At 41.7% G+C, this 26,829-nt stretch overlaps 1 protein-coding gene across 28 annotated transcripts in view; it reads right to left on the bottom strand.

Annotated features, from left to right (window-relative positions):
- The window catches only part of LOC145511219 (uncharacterized), a 321,565-nt gene that overhangs the window by 198,624 nt on the left and 96,112 nt on the right, over window positions 1-26,829 (bottom strand). For 2 of the 28 annotated variants that reach the window (XR_014057646.1, XR_014057647.1), the window contains exon 4: window positions 12,194-12,514. The exons of 21 other annotated variants lie outside the window; for them this stretch is intronic. The gene's annotated coding sequence lies outside the window, so the exon portion shown is untranslated. Of the gene's footprint in view, window positions 1-11,568; window positions 12,515-15,666; window positions 15,968-26,055; window positions 26,706-26,829 lie in introns of those variants that run through there. 5 more of the 28 variants (XR_014057644.1, XR_014057655.1, XR_014057645.1 and 2 more) reach the window with 4 other exon arrangements.

Genomic DNA, 26,829 nt, shown 5'->3' with positions numbered 1-26,829 from the left:
CCAGGGACTGAACGTGGGTTCAATGGGTTTCCTGCATTGTCAGACAGCTTATCTACAACTAGCCCATCTAGAAAGCCCAGGCAAACTTAACTGGAAGCTTCTTTCTAGGAAGGCCTTCTTAACAAGCTATCTGTTTTTAACTGCATATGCAAAAAGCACCAGTTTTGCAGTTTCAAAGGAAAGAAAAAACAATTTCATTTCAATCAGTTTGCCCCAGAATCTAAAGAATATCATGGCCATCCTGTGTCCGAAAAAGTCATCTTTCCTTTAGTCATAGTTTTATAGCTAAAATACAGACCAAATAGTGTTCAAATTGTCTCTGACAACAGGGGCAGAAAAGAAACTTGCTAGAGCAGGGGAAGGAGTTGGGGAAGCTAGTTTCCCCCTCTCCCCTGAGAAATAGGGGAAGCTAGAAAAAGCTATTAGCTGATAGCCAGGGAAACAGAGGGGGAAGTGGGGCAGATAAGGCAGCAGCAAGATAGCAAGTGGACAAAGAAAGGAGAGAGAAAGGGGAGTTAGGGCTGTGGGCTGGCTCAAGGGAGAGCTGACTGAAAAAAAATGAAAACTTGACCAGTTAAAATATAATTTTGGCGTGGTAACATGGACAACCATCCTCACAAATCATGTAATTCTTTTTCCAATTGTAACTTCTCTCTAGACAATTTTAAGTTAGCTTCATGTACCTTACAGGAGGCAGAGAGGAGGATCAAGCCTCTCATCCAGCATGGCACATTCTTATCCTTTCTCAATCAGTGTGAACCACAAACATTCAATAACTTTTAGAGGTTTGGCCCACTTAAATGTAAAGTTCCCATTCTCACACAATCCAGTGAATCCGTCCCATGTGTTAGCTAATCAGCAATAAGGTGAATCTTCCCATCTGGGAATAAAAAAACTTCCTCAGTCTTAATCTCTATCTTATTAGAGTGGCATTTTGTTTCACAAATCCTGCTCTCAGCACCAATTAATGTTTTGCCAAAAAGTTTTCATTTTCATCTCAGGTTCAAAGAATTTGTTAACAAAATAAGCCACTCATTTTATACAAATAAATAATACAAATAATTATTAGAGAATTATAGAGCTTACTTTCAATATACTAACATTCAAAGAAGAAACAGAAACAGCAGAGGATACATCACCAAACTGGGTTCAACATCCTGACTTAAACAGTGCTGGGAAGTCCCGTGTCACAGCACATTTGGAGTACCAATTGGGAAAAGGTCCCAGGTAGCGAGTTCCTGCTTATAATACCAGGACCCAAACTGATATCCATCTGTGAGCAAACTGCAAGCCTGGGTTCATGTTAATGCTGTTTGTCTTGTACAACTTGGAATGTTGTCAAGCCTGGGGCTTGGTTGGACAGCCCCCCTTCAGGGGCTCAACGATCTCAAGATGCATCTCCCATCTTATCTATGGTGCTGCAAGTCTTGCACTCACAGCAGGCAGTCACTCCTGGTCACTCACAGTCAGGGCAGTGTCCAGGCAGGTTAGAAGCAAGGTCAGAGGCCTGTTTTGCTTTGTCTCTGAAGCCTAAACAAGACTATCTATTTAACTTCGCTAACATGGGGTAGCAACAAGTGCTTTAAAAAGCTCTGCAGGAGATTCTGATGTAGCCAGTGTCTGACAGCCACTGCCTTAGAATAATCATTTGCCAGTTTCTTGTGGATAAGTAAGCCCTGGCTTCTTTTCTTCCAGGCAGTGTTAGGTAGAGCCCAGGGTTTGGAATCGGAGTCCTTGGTGCCATATTGTGACCTCAGCATATCATCTGTGACATCTTGGGCCAATTGACCAACCCCTAACTCTGGGATCCTAATTTCTGCACAGGTAAAATGGGATATTACTTGATATGATTGTTTAAAGGTTAAATGAGATGAGACCAGCAAAATGACAACTCATCTGTCCCACTGCATGCAAGTACTCAACAAAGTCAGCTAGTCCTTTTAAAGTCTGCATCTCAGTTATGTGGCCATGGGTCAGTCTGGTGTGTACAGTCATCTTATCTTCAAAAAAAAAGTTCTCTAAATTCAGTTCAAATCTCCTAATACCCCTAGATACTCCCACTTCAGTCAGGTGTCAAGATGAAGAGTCCAGTTTATTTCTTAACTGATTTACTGGAATTACTGACACATCACTCCCAGGCCTTTCCTGACTGAGGCTGGAGGAATTTTCCTCCTCGGGAGCATTTCCATCCTCCCCGCCTCCAACGCTCTTCCATCAATCTGCTTCTCTCCACTGAACTATAAACGGCCTCCAACCGTATCATAAATGCTCTCAGAGTAAATCACATTCAGAATCAACCATTCACTCACAGGAACCAATATAGAAACATCAGAGGGTAAGATGGACACAGAAACATAGTCTCTTTTTATGTTTGTTTGTTCGTATGTTTCACAGTTTATTGTTTTGAATAAGGAATCCATATCTGAGATTAAAAGGTTTAAATATTATAAAAGAGAACGTAATGCATAGTTATTCTCTTTCCCACCTTTGGCACTTCGGTTCCTACTCAGAGGCAACCATGTTTATGAGTTTTCTAAGTAAACTTACAGACAGATAGTCTATATGTGCAAAAATCATGGGGAAAAGAAAACATTATATGTGTATGTGTGTCTGTGTATCTCATCCTTTGTTTTCCACAAAATGTAGTATATTCTACACACTGTTTGTACCAGGAACATGGAAAGCATGACCAATAAGATTAACTAGAAATCTTGATAATCTGCAAAGTGCAACATAGGGGATGCCTGATAATCTGGGTGATATTTTTGCAATATGAAAGAATCTTATCCTGTATTTTGTGTCTCTGGCTGCACAGTTGCTCTTTTGATGGCTGTATCAGTACGTATATGCACATGTGCATGCATGTACGTACACACAACGCCAAATACTTGCTCAGTAGATGCTTGCTATATGTCTGAAGACAAATCAAAATCTTTATAGACAGGATTTATATTTTAGACTCAAGATCAGATATTCTCTAAGTGGTCCTAAAATTCAGATGATGAATGACAGCTTCCAATACTACATACATATGTGTGTATATATAATCAAAATAGACGGTGTAGAGAAGTTTTCTTTTTCAAACTGTGGACTTTAGAATTAGACACACTTAAATTTGAACCCTGATTCTGTTCTTTTCTCTTTGTCTTTTTGGCAAATTACTTCAGCTATCTATGCTTCTATTTCCCCATCTGGGGATAATAAAAGTCTCACAAAATTGTTGTAAATTAAAATCACCTATGTGAAACTCTTAGCATATTCCTCACACATAGCAATGGAATAAATGGGAATAAACGGAATGACTTTTAAAGACTTCCTAGATTATTACTGGTATTTTTTAATAGAAAAAAATTTATCAATTTTAAAGGAAGTGTCTATCAGCTCATAGATACTAGTCCATTAGGCTTTAGAAACTTACTTTTGATGAATTAGTCACTCTGATCATATAACTATGGAAACTGTATATGTGTGGCTGAATAAGAAGCTCTCGGCCCTGCTCTACAGGAGCCAGAGAGACTGGGTTACTAGTGGAGAATGAATTAATTCCCCAAAGTGTTCCTGGCGAACAGAGGACTTGAAAGAGGTGTTCGACCTCCTAGTGCTAGGTCCACTTTACTCTCAGTGTGTTCTTTGCATTCAGTGAACACTTTGTAAGCGATGGGGCTAGAGAATTAAGAATAAACAGCTAACCACACTGCAGCGGAGCAACAGCCTTTTAACCTTCCCCAACTAAACTCAAAACCTTGGTGGTCCCATAGGACTAATGTCCAGGCCCTAATTATCTCTGAATCCCTAGAACAGAAATAGTTATCTGGCATGTGGCCTGGGCTAACTATTTGTTAATTGTTGATGGAATCAATGAATGCCTTTTACAATAGTTATGGCGGCAAATGGTGTCCTTTTTAGGTCAACAATAATCGCCTTGAAGGGGCTCCCCAGGTGGGGCCAGTGGTAGAGAATACACCTACCAATGCAAGAGACGCAGAGACGTGGGTTTGAGCCCTGGGTAGGGAAGATCCCTGGAGAAGGAAATGCAAACCTGCTCCAGTATTCTTGCTTGAAAATTTCCACGGACAAAGGAGCCTGGTGGACTACCATGGGCTATAGGCCATGGGGTTGCAAAGAGTCGGACACGACTGAGCAAATACAGACAATAGCCTTTAACATTGAAGAGAGCAGCTCACCTACACGGTGCTCCGTCTTTCATCTGTGCAATCCAGAAGGAACAGAGAGAACCCACACCGGGCCATATCAAATGACATCTCAAATGACAGGGCTCACCTCACCTCCTCTTTGGAAACAACTGCTGAAAACATTCTGTGAGCATGCTCACACACACACACACACACTCACATACAGTTTTTCCACAGAAATATTGAGCACCTTAACTAAAAATTCATCCTCAAGATTAGGAAGAGGCATTTAGTTTCCCAAAGAGGAATAGGATTAAAAGTATTCTGATCTGGTTCTGGGAATCATACATTAATGCAAAGATTTAAATTGTGATTTTCTAAGTAGTATTCCAGTAATGATAACTATATTTAAAATTAATGAACAGAATAATATGTTAGTCACTCAGTCATGCCCAGTTCTCTGCAACCCAATGGACTGTAGCCCAACAGGCTCCTCTGTCCATGGAATTCCCCAGGTAAGAATACTGGAGTGGGTTTCTATCCCCTACTCCAGGGGATCTTCACACCCATGAATCGAATCAAGGTCTCCTGCATTGCAGGCAGATTCTTTACCATCTGAGCCACCAGGGGCCCTTTCTGACTGCCTCATGCTTGCCCACAGACTCCCCTTACTTGGCATTTAGTCTGAACATATAAAAACATACAGATTCCCAATCCTTATCTCTTGAGACCATCCTAATTCTGTCCCAGTAAGTCTATGCCCTGGGTTTCTCTTTTTTTTATGAGCTTCAGAGTGATCCCAGTTCCAGGTATGAGAACCACTCACCTGAATCACCTCAAACACCTTTCCATTCCTAATAGTCAATGAGTCAGCCAGGTGAGAAAGCTGTAACACCTGTCACCCCACAGATCTTGACATGTCTGGTATGGTTCCCTGGAAATAGGCATCCGACTTCATTAGGCCACCTCTTAGATGTCCATCTGAAGGCTGCAAGCCAGGTATGAGAGGATACCCATCCCAGCTCTATGTCAGCTCCTCAGTCAAGAGTGTACTTTACTGGGATCCCCTGAACAAACTTCAAGGATTTTCTCAGGGTCCTTGTGTGAATCTGATGTGTCCAGAGGTCAGTCACCATCCATGCTCTGTGTTTCTCCAGTCCCCGGAGCTAAGTCAATCACCAAGAGGCATCAGCTCATGGAAGAAGATTCTACCCCATGTTCCCATGGTCTTTCCTCCTTGAAAGCTCAAACCCCGTTTCATCTAGACTCATGATCTGAACCTTCCCCTTTGCAAAAATTCCATAACCACTAAATGACATTGAAACTTTGTCATCTGGGTGTGTGTAAGGACTTAGGGTAAGTACACCTACCAGATGAAACAATCACCGTGTAATCTTCTTTAGCACCCCACATCAATAGGAGTAAATAATTTTTCGTGCAACTTTTCTCTGATAGCACCTAACACCACTGTAATTTGATAAACACTTGTTGTGTGGCCTGGCGTGCTGCAGTCCATGGGGTCACAGAGTTGGACACGACTGAGAGCCTGAACTGAACTGTGTAATTTCTTAATAAGTCTCCTCCAGAAAACTAGTGCTAGGATCACAGAGACTTGGACTTGTTTTGCTCACTCACATCCCCAGCACCTAGCACAGAGCCTGGCACACAGTGCTCAGGGAAGTCTCACTCATTAATATAGGAGAATGGGTCTTCTTATGGTTGCACAGGATGCTACTTTTCTGCCCCCTAAGAAATTTCTCTTTCAGAATCAATTTGTGAACATATTGCTCATACCAACCGTGTGAATTCTGAGTTCCCTCACCTGGGTTCAATAAGAGGATTAAGTAACCATAAGATGCATAAGGAAGTTCAGGAAGTTGCAGATATCCTGCCATGTTTAAGTCTCAAGTCAACAATCAACAGACACAGGCTGTCTATACTAGTTGAGGAGAAGGGTGATGGACAACTCTACAAGAGCCCTGTTGTGCTCCTCTGATAACTACCACCCTAGACACTGCAGGCAAGTATGCACTGCAGATTAAATGCCCTGCTTCTGACAGAGAAGCGTCAGAAGCCTGTATCCTGAAGGGTATTGACTGGGACTTGAGGAAACAGAGGAGGAAGGGACATACAGGGGAATGGGTCAAAGGAGAGAAAAATCTTAAGGGAGAAAGAAAAGTGAGTCCAAGTGTGTTTAACCAATCAATCCAGGTATATTTTTATCCTGACTTACAAAGGACTCCTTCTTCCAATAAGGTGAAGCATCTTTCTTAAACCCTCACCTAATATTTGAGCAATATAATGGGGGTGAAATCAATTTTTCATATTTTATAGAGCCAAAGCAGCTACAATGAGTTTGTAAGAATCCAGAATGATTCAAAATATCAGAGGTTTTGGAGACGGGATGGATCTTCCAGAAATCTTCCCAATCCAATGCTTGACTTTGGATAACGTTTAATTTCCCCCATTTTATAGATAACACAAGCTAGTTCTAGGACTGAGATTCTGTGAGAAAGGTGTGAAGGGCCTGAAAAGAGCATAACCTAGTCCACTAAACACAGTGTTTGGCAAAACTATGCTTATGACTCGGATAAGCTAGGACCTTATCAAGTGACCCAGTGATTCCCAGACTCATCAGAATTTATTTCAAAAGCTTAATAACTGATTTCTATAAGCCAGTTTCTGTTCAAAATGCTTTAATCCTCACAACAAGCTGGGGAAGTAAACACAATTAGTATTTTGATTTTACTAGTGAAGAAAAAAAAAGTACAGACAGGTCCAGTACATTTCTTGAAATTGCACAGCTAAAAAGCAGCCAACCAACTCTTAAAATTGGCAATAAAAAAGATAATCCAGGGGACCTCCGTCATATGGAAGGAGGCTTTACCAATAGACCTCCCCCATACTCACATTGCTCCAAAAAAACAGGTTGGTTTTAGCCCTTATGAGATGTTATATCAGAGACCATTTGTTTATGTCAGTGACCTCTTTTTAGATCCAGAGACTCAAACCCTTAGAAATTACACTATGGTCATTGGGTAATTCCAATAAGAAATGTGATTGTGGGGTGTCAACCAGGACCCAAAGGAATCTGAGGGACCTTCACTATATACCCCTACCTTCCAATTAAGGTTTGGAAAGAGGCGTCCCCAAAAGTTCAACTCCAGCCCCCATGGAAGGGCCCTTACCCCGTAATACTCTCAGCCTCCACAGCAGCCAAGTTACCACAGCGTGACTCATGGATTCACCACTCTCAAGTAAAGTCGTGGAATAAAATAGGAGGAGATACCAGATATACCTGCAAGCCTCTGGAAGACCTCCTGACAGATAAGTGTCATTCTGATGAATATCCAAAAAGTTAAAGCTCCTGGGGATAAGCTTTCTTGGGATGGTGCTTGCATTCAGTCTGAGCTACCTCGTTGTCTCTCTCTTGGTTTGTGTTAATCAGGGAGATCCTTTTCATGTCTGTTATCAGTTCCCATAAGACCATACTCAGGACACCCCAATGTGGTTCATGTATCTCTGGTGCTGTTACTCTTATCTACACTCCTTAAGTCTAGCCACCACAGAAATCATGAACACGCTCAATAAGACTAGCTGTGGTATATTCTAACCCAATTCTTAAAAAGCTGACTTATATCCATAGGTCAGGACTGAGCACTAAAAACTTATTCAAAACTAAGCAAATCCTGGACAAGGTCACCACAGCTAACCTGGTTTCAGTCAATCAAGGATACAGTCCTACCATGCGTCTAGCCTAAAACTGTTTGCTCCCTCTTTCCTCAACTTACTTAGTTTACTTCTTCTCAGGTCAACAGGGGAGAAGGAAATGGCAACCCACTCCAGTATTCTTGCCTGGAGAATCCCAGGGACAGGGGAGCCTGGTGGGCTGCTGTCTTCGGGGTCGCACAGAGTCAGATACGACTGACGCGACTTAGCAGCAGCAGCAGCAGCAGCAGGTCAACAAGATACAGGCTCAACTTCTGATACAACATGGATATCGACCTTTGACCCCTCTGATGACTTCCTCAAGCCACTCCCCATTGGATAGACATCAGCAGCCCTTACCGGCCCCCCTCATTGGTGAGGAGGACTCCCCTGGGAGTGTTGGACTAAGAAAAGATCTGTCTGCTTGAGTTGAACTCAGCTGTAACTTGTCTGCTGTTCCACACCTTTTGGTCCATCACTCCAAATTTTTGTTGCGACAAAACAAGAACCGAGGAAAAGAAAGAAACCAACCTGACAGTTCTACAGTATTGTTAGCATACTCATCATTGTTAGTACTGTTAGCATTCTTAGTAAGGGCTGGTAGTATAGTTAGGGATGCAGGACCTCATGGCCATCTCTGCTAAAAGGATGGCTCATATTGAGAATCATGAGATCCTTCACACAACTGGTGAAGGCCACTTTGCCAAAGTGAAGTGGGCCCGGCATGTTCTGACCAGGGGAGCAGTAGCCATCAAGGCCGTTAACAAGACAAAACAGAGCGTCTCCAGCCTGCAGGAACTATGGGATGCAGGAACTCATGGCCATCTCTGCTAAAAGGATGGCTCACATTGAGAATCAAGAGATCCTTCACACAATTGGTGAAGGCCACTTTGCCAAAGTGAAGTGGGCCAGGCATGTTCTGACCAGGGGAGCAGTAGCCATCAAGGCCGTTAACAAGACAAAACAGAGCGTCTCCAGCCTGCAGGAACTATGGGATGCAGGACCTCATGGCCATCTCCGCTAAAAGGACGGCTCATATTGAGAATCATGAGATCCTTCACACAGTTGGTGAAGGCCACTTTGCCAAAGTGAAGTGGGCCCGGCATGTTCTGACCAGGGGAGCAGTAGCCATCAAGGCCGTTAACAAGACAAAACAGAGCGTCTCCAGCCTGCAGGAACTATGGGATGCAGGACCTCATGGCCATCTCTGCTAAAAGGATGGCTCACATTGAGAATCATGAGATCCTTCACACAACTGGTGAAGGCCACTTTGCCAAAGTGAAGTGGGCCCGGCATGTTCTGACCAGGGGAGCAGTAGCCATCAAGGCTGTTAACAAGACAAATCAGAGCGTCTCCAGCCTCCAGGAACTATGGGTTGCAGGACCTCATGGCCATCTCTGCTAAAAGGATGGCTCACATTGAGAATCATCAGATCCTTCACACAGTTGGTGAAGGCCACTTTGCCAAAGTGAAGTGGGCCCGGCATGTTCTGATCAGGGGAGCAGTAGCCATCAAGGCCGTTAACAAGACAAAACAGAGCGTCTCCAGCCTCCAGGAACTATTTCGAGAGATTAACAGCATGAAAATCTCGAACCAGCCAATACCGGGAAACTCCTAGAGACACTCTTTCTAGTACTGTAATACATCCGCGGGGGAGACTTGTCTACCCCCTTGGAGGCCGACAGCCTCATGACTGAAGTGGAGGCCTGAGGCCCGTTCCACCGGCTGGTCTCGGCTCTGCAGCACTGCCACCAGCAGGGCGTGGTGCACCGGGACTTGAAGCTGACCAACCTCCTTCTTGATGCCAACAATAACGTCAAGATTTCCAACTTTGGCCTTAGCAGCCAGTGGCACCCAGGAAAGAAGCCAGACACTTTCTGCGGCAGCCCCGTGTATGCGGCCCCAGAACTCTTCCTGGGGCTGCCTTACACAGGCCCAGAGGTGGATGTGTGGCGCCTCGGCGTTGTCTTGTACACCGTGGTAACTGAATCCCTCCCCTTCAGGGGACAAGATTTCTGGGAGCTACGGCAGCGTGTGCTGAGAGGGCGATAACTTGTACCTAAATGTCTGTCCATCGAACTAACAGAGTTAATAGAAAGCATGCTAACTCTTAACCCTACCAACCCTACCTACTTTAGATGATGTTTTGCAGCATCAATGGGTGAAAATGGGCCAGGAGCAGCCACTCCCGCCAGCCTGTGTAGAGCACCCTGGGGTGACAGTGGGGATGATACTGGGCTGGTGGAAGGACCAGATCCAGGGCTTAGACGGACAAAGTGGTAGTGACCGTATGCACGTGGATGATCCCAAGGTGGAGGCCCGCACCACCATTGTCAGGCCGGCCGTTTCCTCCGACCTCAGCAGTCAAGAACATACGCCTCCCGCCAGCCCTGAGGGGTCCATGATCATTCCCGACTGGCTTTGGGAGACCACTGAGCAGCAGGAGAACCAGGAGTCAGGGCAGAAGCCCAGAGAGCCTGCCAGTCCCCCACCCTGCCCGGAGGCGAGGACCATCACCCCCAGCCCAGCCCCCTCCACCCGCAGCATCCGCGATGACAGCGGCGCCCGAGCCACTGATCACGCCGGCGACCACCACGTCATGTGCGGGACCAGGCTCGCCTGTGGTGCCAGCATCATCCATGACAACAATGATGCCCGTGACACCAATGATGCCCGTGACACCAGTGAAGCCATGATAGCTACGATACCAGCAGCGCCAGCCTCACCCGTGACGCCTGTGCCACCCGTGACAGCAGCCACACCTGTGACATCACCTATGATGCCCTGAGCACCGGGACACCACTGGGGCCGGCAACATACATGACAGCCGCGGCACCCGCAATCCCTGGGACACTGGCGTCAGCAGAGACACCTGCCTCCCCTGCAGCACCCGCGTCGCCCACAACACTCACAGACCCCACGGCACACACGGGCACGGCAACCATGCCACCTGGGACACCCGGGACACCACGGGTACCTGGGATACCATGGGCACCCGTGACACAAGCAACCAAGCCCCAGACGGAATCCACTGCCCCCCGCATGCGCCTGAGGCGGAAGCTCCGCCCTTGTTGGGCGGCCCGACAATATGTCCCCAGTCACTCCCTCTGGCGTCACCAAGTAAAAGAAGGGGGTGGCTGGGAGAATCTGGAGATATATTAAATATCTTTGCTGTGGGCTGCCCAGCAAGAGGGCTAATAATACCGTGACTCCAGAAACACCCCATGGATGACCTGCTGAGCTCGCTGGGACCTGGTCATGTTCCCATCTGGATGATGGGATTCAAATCCAGCACCTCCACTGCCTTCAGGAAAGCCTCCTATCCAAAACCCTGGCCAGCTCAGAGGATGCTCTGGAGTGGTCTGGGCGACCAGAAGAGGCACCACCCTGGCCTGGCTGCCCCTCTTCCCCTGCTGGGTGAAACTTCACAGACTGGACGGTCCCCTGGGGCATCTCCCCCATCCTTGACACTTCTGCCTTCCATGTTGGTGGGGGAGACAATCGTTATTGCCAACTCCTTGGCTATTCATAGTCTTAACCAACTTTATGCTGCAGAAAGACGTACCACACTCTGTTTTACATTCTCTCTGGTTAGAGAAGTGTGGAGTCATGTCGTACTTGGCATTAATGACTTTAGAAGGAGCACAATCATTCCCAAGAGCAACAGTTGCTGCACTACAGGGCAGACAGGCAGAAAGAGTGTATTATCCCCCTGCACTGACATTACCTAATATTTTCAGAAGAGGCAAAGGGAACTTTTGATCCCTGCAGCCCGTGTTAAGAGGACCAGGATGTCTGGGATAGGCTAATAAGTCCTGTGAACCAGCCGGTGTGCGGTGTGGTCAGGTCCCCATGCAGATGAGTTTTTTGAATGTCCTGCAGGAGTTGGGTTCTCTCCTTCTCCCACGGGGAAGGGCCCTGATGAGTGAGGTTTTTAAAAAGTTTTTGATGTGGATCATTTTTAAAGTCTATTAAACTTGTTACAATATTGCTTCTCTTTTATATTCTGGTTTTTTGGCCTGGAAGCATGTGGAATCTCTGCTCCCCAACCAGAGATTGAACCTGCAACCCCCTACACCGGAAGGCGAAGTCTTAACTACTAGACCACCAGGGAAGTCCCTTTTTTATCTTAACTTTTTTGATGTGTGGGTTTGACTACAGGGACTGACTGATTATCAAAAATACTAGATTTGTCAGCGTTCCCTGGTTCCCTGGTTCAAGGAGCTGCTGAACACATGGGTGACTGGAACAGGGTCTTCTTCCCAGAGGCCTGTCTCTGAGGGCGCACGCTCTGGGGGCACACACTCTCAGAGGCATCAGCTGTACCGTTCCGTTGGCTCTTGTGTGCTTACATGTCACTTGCTGACTGCGGATTTCTTCACCACAAGATGCAGAGCACTCTGGCCACTCTCCCGCGAGCCACCTCCCGGGGCACTCACCACCTCCCGGGGCACTCACCACATGGTCTCTACAAGGTTCTAAGTCAATCAGGCTCTTCCTGCTTTCTTCTCAGCTCTTAGCTCTTTCTTTTGTATATCAACAGTGTCACTGACAATTTTTTTTTTTTTTCTTCTCTTCGCCTGGATTCTCTAGCAAAGGGGAGCCTAGGAACTGGCCCAGTATACAAGGATCCTTCCCCTTTCTTCTCATTTCTTCATTACTGTCTCTCAGTTCTGTATCAGAAAAAAAATCCATGGGCCAAGTAAGTGAAAACAGATCTCTCACTGCAGAGGGGGAGAAAGAGAGACATTGACAGACCAAACAACAATTATTTTAATTGGGTGTGAAGAAGAGGAAGACTTGAATGGATTCTTCCTCTACTATAACACAAACGTAATCAGAGAGCAACGAACTCTGGATACATGGTACATCCTAAGGGCAGTCAGGAAGGAATAAAGCAATCTGAGGTGACGAGATGGGCTGGGCTGCTGGTCATCCCACATCTGAGATGACATTCTCAGCTAGCTTTTAGGTGAACCCTTCTATCTCAAATGAGGGACTTTAAGATTCGTTCCAGTAAAACCACTTTCAGCCATCAATTTCTCTGATATACATCATTTGTACACACAGAGTTAAATGTGTTCATTTTGGATATTTCCTGAAAACAACTCACTAATTTACAAAGCGTTGGGAGTATCTCCCTACAAAATGCTTATTAATTACAAAGTTAAAATTCAAATCTACACTGGAGAAACCTCAGACACCACCTTAAACAGATGATCAAAATCTACCTCACTAGTAATAAAATGTGTCAACCTCGTATACCTTTTTGGAGCTTCCCTGGTAGCTCAGCCATAAAGAATCTTCCTGCCAATGCAGGAGATGTGGGTCTGAGTGTTCAATCCCTGGGTCAGCAAGGTCCCCTGGAGAAGGAAATGGCAACACACTCCAGTGTTCTGGCCTAGAAAATCCCATGGACAGAGGATCCTGGCAGGCTATTGTCCATGGTGTTGCAAAGGAGTTGGACACGACTGAGCAACTAAACAACAACCTCATGTACCTTTGGATATGATGCACTGGGAAGGGGATACTATCATTTCTGTGCAGAGACCTTCCCAACCACCTCGTCTACACCAGTGTAGTGAGCATAGTACCATCTCTTCTGTATGCTGTCCTTTCTGTACACTTGACCTCTCTTACTCCAAAGTCACAGCAACGATGCCTTGTGGATGTGGATGCTGAAATATCTTAAAGTTAGCTGACGTTACCAACAACAATCATCAGACAATGGAACCGTGTTGATGCAAAATAAGCCCTCATTCTACTTGGGGAAAAATGCAGTTAACAACAGAATCATGTAGAGCCACCCAGTGGTGATGGAGATTTAGTGGCATATTGCAGTTGAAAACTGCCTGTAGTGGCCATGGGGCTATTTCCCCTTTATTCTTGCTTTGCCAGCCCCCAGCAACCATGCCTGGTTTCCACTCATCACAAATCAAATGAAATAAAAATCACCAGGGATTAAAAAGCCTACACTGGATTATAGTCACGCCATTTAGAACATAAAATTTTACTGGTAATTGCATTCTGCTGAATAAATACCCTGACATCAGCTTATGGCACATTAGTATTCTGATGGTGATTATTTTCACTTAAATGTGTCTGCCTCTAAATAAAACAGGAAAGGGTGCAATGATACGAGGTTTGGAGATAGAATGGATAGTCTGTTCATTAAACCAGAGGTTCTGGCACGGAGTTAGGATTGTGGGTGAAACAAATTACACAGAGATTTATTTCATATTACGTCTTTGCAAAGTTATCTATTGAAGCCATACACTTACGGATTTCAAACTCTGTTGTATGTATATAGAGCCAGGGGCCAGAAGTACAGATGCTGAGGCTCTTTACCAGGCATTCTGTATTAGAATCTTTAGGAGCAGCACTCAGGAATCCACATTCTTAACACAGTTCTCAAGTCTTCCAGTGAACTACCAGTTTGAAGAATACTGTTCTAAATGTTTACCAGTCTTATTCCAAGGTATCAATGATGATTCAAGTATTAATTGATCTAAAAAGCACAAAGTCTACCACTGGAAATAGACCAAGGAACAGCAAGTAGGATTCATGGGTCAAATCTGACTCACCAGCTTTTCTTACATATAAAGTTTTATTGGAATACAACCATGTTTGTTTACAAATTATCTACAGTTACTATCTTTCTTTAATGTTTAAAATTTTTTTTTGCTACTTTCTTGTGAAAACTGCAGAGAGCAGTTGTGACAGAGACCATATAACCTGCAAAGCCTAAAATATTCACTAGCTGACCTTTGTTGGAAAAAAGTTTGCCAACATCTGATGTAAACAGATATCGGGGACTGAGGGACTAGAAAAGTAAGTAAACTAAGAGATAGGCAGGTAAAGCAGTTGGCTCCTGCCAAATTGTCAAATTCCTTCTTTGCTTTCTTCTTTTTTTTTTAAAGTGGTGGATGCACTCTGTATTTTTTCAGATTTACTGAAATATAATTGATATGTAATATTGTGCAATTTTAAGGCATACAATGTAATTATTTGATACATGTATATGCTAGAAACTTCCCAGGTGGCTCAGCGGTAAAGAATCAGCCTGCCCACTACAATATTGTAAAGTAATTAGCCCCCAACTAAAATAAATAAATTTATTTAAAAAAATAAAAAAAGAATTTTGAAATGTAAGAAAAGAAAAAGAGTCAGCCTGCCAATGCAGGAGACACGGGTTTGATCGTGGGTCAGTAAGATTCCCCGGAGAAGGAAATGGCAACCCACTCCAATATTCTTGCCTGGGAAATCCCACGGGCAGAGGAGCCTGATGGGCGATAATAGTCCATGGGGTCTCAAAAGAGTCAGACATGACTGAGCAACTAAACAACAACAACAAAGTATGCTATAAAAGAATTTCCATCATAAGGTCAATTCACACATCTTCCACCTCATATAATTACCCTTTTCTTTCTTTTTGTGGTCAAAACATTTAAGATCTACTCTTTCAACAACTCTCAAGTGTACATTACAATACTGTATGGTATTATAGTCACCATGCTATATATTAGACCCCTAGAACTTAGTCATCTTATGTTTATGTCCTTCGACCAGTACCTCCCCAACCCCCTCCCACCTGCCCCCAAGCAACAAACATTCCTCCAAGAGTGTGGCATTTTTAGATTCCACATACAAGTGGGATTGTACAGTATTTGTCTTTCTCTATCTGAATTATCTCACTTAGCATATGCCCTCAAGCTTCATCCATGTTGTTACAAAGGGAGGATTTCCTTCTTTCTCATGGCTGAATAATATGCCACCATACATATACATATAGAATACAGATGAATATGTATATACACACACCATATTTTTCTTATCCACTTTATTCATCTGTCAATTGACACAGATTCTTCTATTTCTTGGTAGTTTCAAATAATGCTGCAATGAACACTGGGGTACAGAAAGCTCTTCAACATACTGATTTCATTTCCTTTGGCTTATTTCCCAGAAGTGGGGATGCCAGATCATATGGGAGTTTTTATCTTTCACTTTTTGAGTAATCATCATAACTGCTTTCCATAATGGCTAGGTCACTTTCCTTGGATTCTAATCTCAGCTCTGCCACATAGTAGAAGGACTTAACCTTCCTGAACTTCACTTTTCTTTCTCTATAAAAATGAGAAGGATTAGACTAAATAAAATGACAGATAAAGGAAAGGCATTTTGGCAGTCTTTGTACTACGTTTAAGGAACAAATGACTAAATCATAGTAGGTGCCCTCTGGGTTGCTCAAGCATGATCTCCTGGTTCCGTTTTATCTTCAGCTTAAGAAGCTCTATGGTCCAGTTATTAAAATTGCAGGTTCTGGGGTCTAATCTAGGACACTGTTTAAAAACTGGTCCTGCCATTTACTTAGCAGCATACCCTTGAAAGACTTTCTCCTTTCAGCCATTCATGAAAGTGGAGACAGTATTTACTCCAAAGTGTCAAGGTGAGCTTAAATTAAACGATGCAGGTAAGGTGCTTAAGACAGTATGGTACATAATAAATCACTGCTACTAGTATTATTCTTTTTCTAGGATTTGTTTATCAATGGAGTTACCACTGCTTAGGGCTGGATAATTCTTCTTTATGCAAATCTTTCCAGAGTAATCCTGTAATGTCCCCCAGGTCATTGGAACAAACCAAACCGCCCCCAGATATGTTCAAACATGAAGAGAATACTCTTGCCTCCTGGTTGAGAACTACTTAGATAGCAAACTTCTTCTAAGGACCTCTTCATTTTTGTGTTCTAAGTATAACACTGTGACTAGCACATAACTCAGTAAACACCTTTAAAAGAAATGGGTAGAGAATGAATAAAACAATATGACTTTATATATGCTTGAAATGCCACCACTATATATTTACACCTTTTTTTTGTTTTGTATATGCTTCTATTAAATGTCTAGAATCCCTCATTAAATTGCAGGTAGTTCCAAGGGGAAGCTGGAGAAGGAAATGGCAACCCACTCCAGTACTCTTGCCTGGAGAATCCCATGGACGGAGGAGCCTGGTGGGCTACAATCCATGGGGTCGTGACGAGTCGGACACGACTGAGCGACTTCACTTTCACTTTTCACTTTCATGCGTTGGAGAAGGAAGCGGCAACCCACTCCAGTATTCTTGCCTTGAGAATCCCAGGGACGGGGGAGCCTGGTGGGCTGCCATCTATGGGGTCTCACAGAGTCAGACACAACTGAAGCGACCTAGCAGCAGCAGCAGCCAAGGGGAAATACTCTCAGCTGTTACTAACTAATGTCAACGTGGGTGGATGCCAGCTGTGACAAAAGCCCTGCAGGAGTAGTTCACGGGACAGCAAACATGGAGATACAGTAGTGTTCAATAAAAATTCAAAAACGAGAAGCTTTGTATCGTCTCTAATTGTCTCTCTGCAAAAAATCTGGGCACAAAAATAAGAACATGTGTGACAATGTGAGCCCAATGGGAGATACATCTCTTACCTCTCATTTTATTTTAAAAGAAATTGAAACCCAAGTTCCCTTTCCATCTATCAGCCTCTTGTCCTCTTTCTTTCTTACAGAATCACACCATATCCCATACTTCTCTTTCCTTGGTAATCAGCCTTCCTGAAAAACTAAGCTGAATATTTTTATTTAATACCTGTTTTCATTTAATTAGGCAAATTCTTGTCATAATTCTTTGAAAATTCATTCTCCCACCCAGGAACATTCAATATTTTTGTCCTCAACTCTAAAAGTCAGGGGCCTAATGTGTATTTTGGTTTTCTTTCCAGATCTCTCGAAGCACTTTACTCTGAAGAACATACCTAATTCTCATGGACTTATTATTTACCATCAGAAACCCCAAATTCACAGTTTACTTCTGTAAAAAATATTCACTACACAACTGACAATTTTTTTTATAAAAATTAGTCTCCATTTCACATCCCTCCCTACTTAACACAAAGATCTCCTAACGCATTGAGACAAGTGAGGTAGCATTCACTGGTTAGTACATGTAAACAACTATTTTCACCATGAAACTCAAGAGCAAATCTATTTCAGAACAGAATTGCACTTCTTGCAAAAGATGCAGGATTTCATGATGTCAAAACACAGTTCAGACACTTAGAAAGGCACTTGTGTGGAAGAATTACGCTAGTGAACAAATGAAGATAAATTTACAAGGCTGATGACAGAATGGTGACTTCCAAGACTTCACAGAAAATTACTTGAATATCAAAAAATTAGGAGACTTAGAAAAAAAAAAAGGTGAATCCTCACGTATGTTTTGCAAATGTTGCCCTCTTTCTACCTGTGCCATAACAGTAAAGCTGAGAGCTTCAATAGCCAACATATCTTGAAAAAGAACAAGGTTAAATGTCTCACACTTTCTGATTTCAAGTTTATCACAATGCTATTGTAATCAAAACAGTGTGGTATTTGTATAAATATAGACAGAACAATGGAATAGAATAGAGAGCCCAGAAATAAACCCTCACAATCATAGCCAAATGATTCCTGATAAGGAAGCCAAGACCATTCAATGGGGAAAAAGACAACATTTTCAACAAACAGTTATGGGAAAACTAGATATCCACATGCAAAAAGAACAAGTTGTACCCTTACGTTACACTATACACAAAAAGAACTGAAAATGGATCAAAGATCTAAATGCAAGGCCTCAATCTATCAAAGTCTTAGAAGAAAACAAAGAAGAAAAGCTTCATGACATATTTCATTGTAATTTCTTAGAAATTTGGGGGAATTTTTTTTTTTTACTCCACCTTCTTGGGTTCCTTGGCTAACTCCAAAAGTTAAATTGATCAAGACAGAGTAATAGGAGAAAGCATATAAATTTATTAATATAAGTCTTAAGAAACATGGGAGCCTTCATAAGAAAATCAAGATCTGAAGAAACAGTGAAACCTGAATGTTTTCACACTAGATTTGATGAAGAGTGGATCGTCATGATGAAATATAACAGGCCAACGAGCATGAGGTGAGTGTAGTATACTGGGCAAAATTTAGCAAGGCCTATTTGGAGTCTTTCTGGCATCCTTTTGTCTTTGGAGATGAGGATGCACCTTTGCTTCTATAGGGAAAGCACTTCTCACTTAAGAGTATTATGACCTACTTCAGGGGTGAAGGGTGAGCAGAGGGTCAAAGTAACCTTTCTACTTCTGCTGTTTTCTCAAAGTCCTTCAAGTTAAAATACAAAATATGCCAAGGTGTCATATTTTGGTGTAGCATGGTCTGAACTCCGTAAGATATGACACTGAAAGCACAGACAAACAAAGTTAAAAATGATAAATTGGATTACACCAAAATGTAAAACTTTTGCGCATCAAGGACACAATCAGTAGTGAAAAGACAACCCACAGAATGGAAGGAAACATTTGCAAACCATATATCTGACAATGAGTTAAAATATATAAGGGCAAGCTCTGAGATTTAACAACAACAGAAACAAAAAGAACATAATAAAAAATGAGTAAAGAATTTGAAAGAAGTTTCTCCAAAGCAGATATACAAATGGCCAATAGGCACATGAAAAGATGTACCACGTCTCTAGTCAATAGGGAAATGCAAATCAAAACCACAGTGAGACATCCAGCTCATACTCAATGAAGTCGCTACTATAAAAAGAAAAAAGAAATAAAATAAAAAGGAACAGCTGTTGACAAGGATGCTAAAAAAAGGAAATCTCTGTGCACTAGTTTTATATTTATTTATTTATGGCGGCACTGGGTCTTTGTTGCTGGATACGGGCTTTCTCTAGTTGCCACAAGTGGAGGAAACTCTCTAGATGCAGTGTGTGGGCTCAGCAGTTGTGGGCTGCCGTCTATGGGTTGCACAGAGTCGGACACGACTGAAGGGACTTAGCAGCAGCAGCAGAGCACACAGGCTCAGTGACTGTGGCCCACAGGCTTCATTGCCCCACAGAATCTGAAATCTCCCCAGACCAGGGATTGAACTCGTGTCCCCTGCACTGGCAAACAGAGTCTTAACTACTGGACCAGCAGACAACTCCCCTTTTGCACTATTAATAGGAATGTAAAATAGTGTAGTCACCATGAAAGAGTATGGCGGTTCCTCAAAAAATTAAAAATCAAATTTCTGTATGGTTCATCAAGTCTACATTTGGAATATGCTCAGAAGAATTGAAAGCATGGTCTTGAAGAGATATTTGTACACCCATGTTCCTAGCAGCACTATTCATAAAAGCCCAAAGGTGGAAGCAACTCAAAGGTACACCGACGGATGAATGGATAAACAAAATGTGATGTATACATATGACAGAATAGTATTCAGCCATAAAAAAGAAAATTCTGACATGAGTTATAACGTTTACAACCAAAAGGACATAATACTAAAATAATCCAGTAACATGGAGAAGGAAACGGCAACCCGCTCTAGTACTCTTGCCTGGAAATTCTCATGAACGGAGGAGCCTGGTGGGCTACAGTCCATGGGGTCGCTAAGAGTCGGACACAACTGAGTGACTTCACTTTCACTTTTCACTTTCACACATTGAAGAAGGAAATGGCAACCCACTCCAGTACTCTTGCCTGGAGAATCCCAGGGACAGGGGAGCCTGGTGGGCTGCTGTCTACGGGGTCGCACAGAGTCGGACATGACAGAAGCGACTTACCAGCAGCAGCAGCAATCCAGTAACAAAAAGACAAATACTCTGTGATTGATTACATTTACAGCAAGTGTCTAGGTACTCAAACTCAGAGAAGCAGAAAATATAATAGAATGGGAACTTCCCTAGCAGTCCAATGGTTAAGATTCTGCCCTTCCACTGCAGGGAGCACAGGTCCAACCCCTGGTCAACTAAGATCCCACATACCTTGTAGTATGGTTAAAAAGGAAAATAAATAAATAAATAAGAAAGAAAGAAAAGAAAATGTCACAATGGTGGTCTCTAGGAGCTAAGGGGAAGGAGACATGGAGAACTGTTGTTTAATGGTTATGGAATTTCAGTTTTGCAGGACTAAAGATTTCTGAAGATTGGTTGCATAACAATGTGAATATATTTAACACAACTGAATTGCACACTTGAAAATGTTTTAGATGGTATTAATACATTTTATATTATGTGTCTTTTACTACAATTAAAAAAATATATATCAAAAAGATAGTTCAAGGGAAACAATAATAAAAATATCAAAGGATCTTGCATTCAGATTGCTTGCTAAAAGAGTCTTTAAAGTTTCACTACATGTCGAACAGTACAAGACTGACATTTTTACTGTGTGTGAAATTTGTGCATAAAAGACCAGACAAAACTCAAATCAATATACCAATGATTTTTGTTTTTTTTTAAAAAAAAACTTTTTTGATGACAAAAAGATTAGAAAATAAATGTACATTTACACAATTTTTTAGAAAGTAAGACAGAGTGCAGATTCCCAGAGACTAGTGCCTAGACTCACTGGGTATATAAAACAACGACAATAAGAAATTAATTCTTTGCTCATTCTAGGAATTAGTGGCCAGTTGGAATTAGAATAGAAATTGCTTTAAATATAAGATACAAATAACTGTAATTACTTTTTTCCTTTTAAGGTTTTCCACTATTTACAGGTATGTAGTGGTGTTGTGCTGTACCAAGTTATTTAAATGATCTTTCCAATATAAATCTCTGGATAATAAAGACCTCCTTCAGTTCTGTCCTCCATGCAGATGACTTCCATCTCCATCTGTGGACCAGAGCACTCTAAGTTTTCTAAATGCCCCTGGACAGTTTACTTAAAATGTTTCTCTATTAATTCATATTCAGCATAAAAAGTCAAACCTATCATTGCCCTTCTAAATATTACTTTCGCTCTTCTTAATGTCATCGTACACGCCACACCAACTTAAGTGAAAACACTGGTGTTATTCTGTCTTCTTCCATTTGCTTACCAGTCACTTAATGTGTCCAAACCCTGCTGACGTCTCTTTTGAAGGCTATCTTTCATCTGCACTCCCTTTTTCCTTCCCTCCAAGGTTCCTTTTGTTTTGACCCGTACCACTCATGCCTAGGTAAGCACAACAACCTTCTCTTTTGCCTCCTCACTTCTTGAATTTTTTCCTGTTCTAATTCTACCCAAATACATCCCTGTTAATCTTTTTCATTATTGATGTTTATGTGGATGTTTTTGTTTTTTGGCAACGACACACAGCATGTGGGATCTCAGTTCCTTGACTAGGGATGGAACACACGCCCTTTGCGTTGGAAGCTCAGAGTCTTAACCACTGGACCACCAGCTAAGTCCCCAACACTATTAATCTTTTAATGCAGCTCTGCTTCAGCCGAAACACTATATTCATTCTTCCGCAAACTTGCTTTTTCTTTTCCTATCTCTTGGCTTTTATACCATTACCTCTTCATGTTCTCTACCTCTCCAAATCCTATTCACACCCCAATGCTGCCTTTCTTATGAGCTCAAGACGAAGCGTGCAACACATTTTTGCCTACATCCTTCAGAAGGCAATTTTGCATGCATGTAAACCCAGAAGTAACATACCAGGATACTTCTTAATTGTATATTCATGGCTAATGTGCTCAGTTTTCATTCCAATCCCAAAGAAAGGAAATGCCAAAGGATGCTCAGACTACCCCAAAATTGCACTCATGTCACACGCTAGTAAAGTAATGCTCAAAATTTTCCAAGCCAGGCTTCAGCAATACATGAACCGTGAACTTCCATATGTTCAAGCTGGTTTTAGAAAAGGTGGAGGAACCAGAGATCAATTGCCAACATCCGCTGGATCATCGAAAAAGCAAGAGAGTTCCAGAAAAACATCTACTCCTGCTTTATTGACGATGCCAAAGCCTCTGACTGTGTGGATCACAATAAACTGTGGAAAATTCTGAAAGAGATGGGAATACCAGACCACTTGACCTGCCTCTTGAGAAATCTGTATGCAGGTCAGGAAGCAACAGTTAGAACTGGACATGGAACAACAGACTGGTTCCAAAGAGGAAAAGGAGTACATCAAGGCTGTATATTGTCACCCTGCTTATTTAACTTATATGCAGAGTACATCATGAGAAACACTGGGCTGGAAGAAGCACAAGCTGGAATCAAGATTGCCGGGAGAAATATCAATAATCTCAGATATAGACATGACACCACCCTTATGGCAGAAAGTGAAGAAGAACCAAAGGGCCTCTTGATGAAAGTGAAAGAGGAGAGTAAAAAAGTTGGCTTTAAAAGCCCAACATTCAGAAACCTAAGATTATGGCATCCGGTCCCATCACTTCATGGCAAATAGATGGGGAAACAGTGGCTGACTTTATTTTGCGGGGCTCCAAAATCACTGCAGATGGTGATTGCAGCCATGAAATTAAAAGACACTTACTCCTTGGAAAGAAAGCTATGACCAACCTAGACAGCATATTAAAACGCAGAGACATTACTTTGCCAACAAAGGTCCATCTAGTCAAGGCTATGGTTTTTCCAGTAGTCATGTATGAACAAGTGAGACTTGGAATATAAAGAAAGCTGAGTGTAGTTCAAAATTGATGCTTTTGAACTGTGGTGTTGGAGAAGACTCTTGAGAGTCCCTTGGACTGCAAGGAGATCCAACCAGTCCATCCTAAAGGAGATCAGTCCTGGGTGTTCATTGGAAGGACTGATACTGAAGCTGAAACCCCAATACTTTGGCCACCTGATGCAAAGAGCTGACTCGTTGGAAAAGACCCTGATGTTGGGAAAGATTGAGGGCAGGAGGAGAAGGGGACAACAGAGAATGAGGTAGTTGGATGGCATCACCAACTCAATGGACATGAGTTTGGGTAGGCTCCGGGAGTTGGTGATGGACAGGGAGGCCTGGTGTGCTGCAGTTCATGGGGTCGCAAAGAGTCGGACATGACTGACTGGCTGAACTGAACCTAACTGAATGTGCTCAGTGCCTATAACCACAACAAACAGCTGTTATTTATTGAATGCTCACTATTTTAAGCACTTTCTACTTACTAATAGCCATCATTTGTTGAGTTTTTCTTATGTGCTAGATCCTAAACACATTGCATGAATGAGTCCACATATATTTCTGTAAGGTAGGCAGGCTTATTAGCCCATTTTTCCAGGTGAGGAAATTAAGGTAGAGAGAAAACATACAACTTAAGAAAGAAAGTTGCCAGTAATAATGGGCAGAGCTACAATTCAAACCCGGCAGTCTAGTTCCTCAATCTACATTCTTGACCACTACCCTATGTTAAATTACAATGTGTCATTTAGTCTTACAGCAACCCCCAAGGATATATATTGGCTTGCCCACTTGGAAGATTAACAAAATGAAATTCAAAGAAGATAGGAAATACCTTCAGTCACAGATATGGTTAAGTGGCAATGCTCAACTTCATACCCAGGTCCATCAGACTCCATTAAACATTATTTTATATGCTTGTGCTCTTGAGTTCAATACAACTACCTCTGGAAGCTTATTATGGGAATTAAATAAGACCATCCATGTGTTTTATAAATGCTAATATACTATATTGAATGTTGGATTGAATTTCCTATGAGCACACCATTAAGGCATCACTATGCCTATTAGCATTAGACAAATAGTCTCTAAATTGCAATCCTGTGTGTCTATTGGTCTGTTTGTTCATTTTAAAATGTAATAGTTTATGTATAAGTTAAATGTATGCGTTATTATACTAATATATCTTCAGTCTGCCACATATTAGCTAATTGTTCCTATGGCAGCTTCTTATCCTATCTGTGCTTCAGCTTCCTCATTTTTTAAATAGAGACAATAGTGTTAGTATTAGGTGTTGTGAGACTTAAAGTAATTAATAGAAGTAGAGCATTTGTAACAGTACCTGGTACATACATAAATGCATAAAAAAATAAAATGCATTAAACACCTAATATGACTGTGTATAAGAAAATATACAAAAATAAATTTTAAATAAAATGAGAAATGAGTTAAATAAATTTTATCTTAGTGTACTGATTAATGATATAAACTTTTCTGCCTTACCCTAAAGTATTACTAATATCACTAATTTTAGCAAGGAAGTATGAGTGAACATGTACCACTGCTTTTTAAAGCCTGGATATGACATTTTGTGATACAGTGATTTGATGGCCTGGTTCTAAACTTATTTTGGTTTTTCATTTTAATGGTTGCCTAGTTGAAAAATATACTTTACAAAGTAACACAGGTGTTTATGGAAAAGCATATGCATATACAAGTCTCATGTTTGATCAATATATTTCCATCTTCTATAATGTTAATCTCTTTGTTTACAAATTAAAGGAAGGTACATAATATTTATATTTTTACAGATGATCTTAAAACCTACCTAAAGGCTTCATTTGGACAGTTTTTTAACCAATTAGAAAATTCACTTTGAAAGCACTTTTAATATTGACATATAAGAGTTGTACAGGTAAAATAAATCAGTCTTAATCTCAGGAACAAAAATTACATAGTGATGAAAATATCTTTAAACATGCACTTTCAAAATTCTTTCTCCAAACCATGAGTTTTCTTCAAAGGTCATTATTTTCTCATTTATTATCAAAAATATCACTTTCATTTTAAAAACATCGATTAAGTGGGTATATTTTCTCAAAAAAAAAAAAAAAGTGCTGCTAGATAACATATCACCAATAGCCATTGTTTTAGCTCACAATTTATCTGAGAAAAAGTTCAAACCAGGTGGGGCATGCTGTTTTTCCATTTTTCCCTTGTTGTTACTATTCTCTTGAATTATTAGGACCATCATGATCAGCAGTTTCTTTGCAGAAAATATTTTAAGTCACTTGTACATTTTAAGAGTGTTAATTTATCATAATCAGTAATATAGTGTATAAATCCATTTCACCAAGAACATACAAACTACAACACATCACTATAAGTTCAGAATGAGGTAGCTGCCACCAATTCTGAGTTACAGAGCTCCCCCTCCTCTTGCAGACCATTGACACGGATTCATCCACCCTAGTTATTGACTGATGGAGCCAATAGCAACCATATATTCAATACTAGCAACGTTTAGTGCATTTCTATTTTCTCAAGATAAAATCTTAATAGAATTTGGAGTTCTCATATCTGGTGACTCAGTGTACAGTATCCACCTGCTGATGCAGGAGATGCTAGTTCGATCCCTGGGCAGGCAAGATCCCCAGGAGAAGGAAATAGCACTGGGAAATCCCATGGACAGAGGAGCTTGGCAGGCTACCCTCTATGGGGTTGCAAAAGAGTCAGACATAACTTAGCAATTAAACAACAACAAAATATTTTCTTCAGGCACCTTAAAAGACAGTCTTGCACTTCCCTAGAATGCACACACCATAATTTGGAAGTGACAGCACGATGCTGTCTCTTGTCAGCAGGGCCACTGCATGGTCACCAAAGAGTAATATGATTCATATTTTTTCCTCAGATCTCTGTTCTTCCCATTAAGGGGACTCAAGCACTCACAGCTTTTCTCTTTCTATTCTTCACTATCTTTATTATCAAATTCAAATATATGAACACACAGGTACACTTTTAAACTCCATCTCTCGTTTCACTCTTATATCCCTCCTCCATGAATCTTCCTCTTCCCCGCTCTTATTTTTCTGTGAACTGAAAAATTAATCATTCCTTAGAAGCATAAAGATAATCATTAGTCATATGCCAGAGACAGAAACTCTCCATTTTCATCTAAAATTAAACAATGAAAAGTAAAATGTTAGTCTCTCAGTTGTGTCCCACTCTTGGTGACCCATAGACTATAGCCTGCCAGGGTCCTCCGTCCATGGAATTCTCCAGGCAAGAATACTGGAGTGGGTTTGAACCACAGATATATAAACATATATATGCATATACACATACACACACACATACATATGCATTGCTGTTGTTCAGTGACTCAGTCTTGTCGGACTCACTGTGACCCCGTGGACTGCAGCACACCAGATTCCCTGTCCATCACTATAATACACGCATTTTATAAATATATAGAATATGCAGTTAGGATTTCAACCTATGACTTCTGGGGGTACACACAGCAGTAGTTATGGTAAATT

Source organism: Giraffa tippelskirchi, chromosome 6 (assembly GCF_054371585.1).
Source record: "Giraffa tippelskirchi isolate mGirTip1 chromosome 6, T2T-mGirTip1v1.2.pri, whole genome shotgun sequence".
Classification (NCBI taxonomy): domain Eukaryota; kingdom Metazoa; phylum Chordata; class Mammalia; order Artiodactyla; family Giraffidae; genus Giraffa; species Giraffa tippelskirchi.
This window is presented reverse-complemented; position numbering and strand designations above follow the sequence as displayed.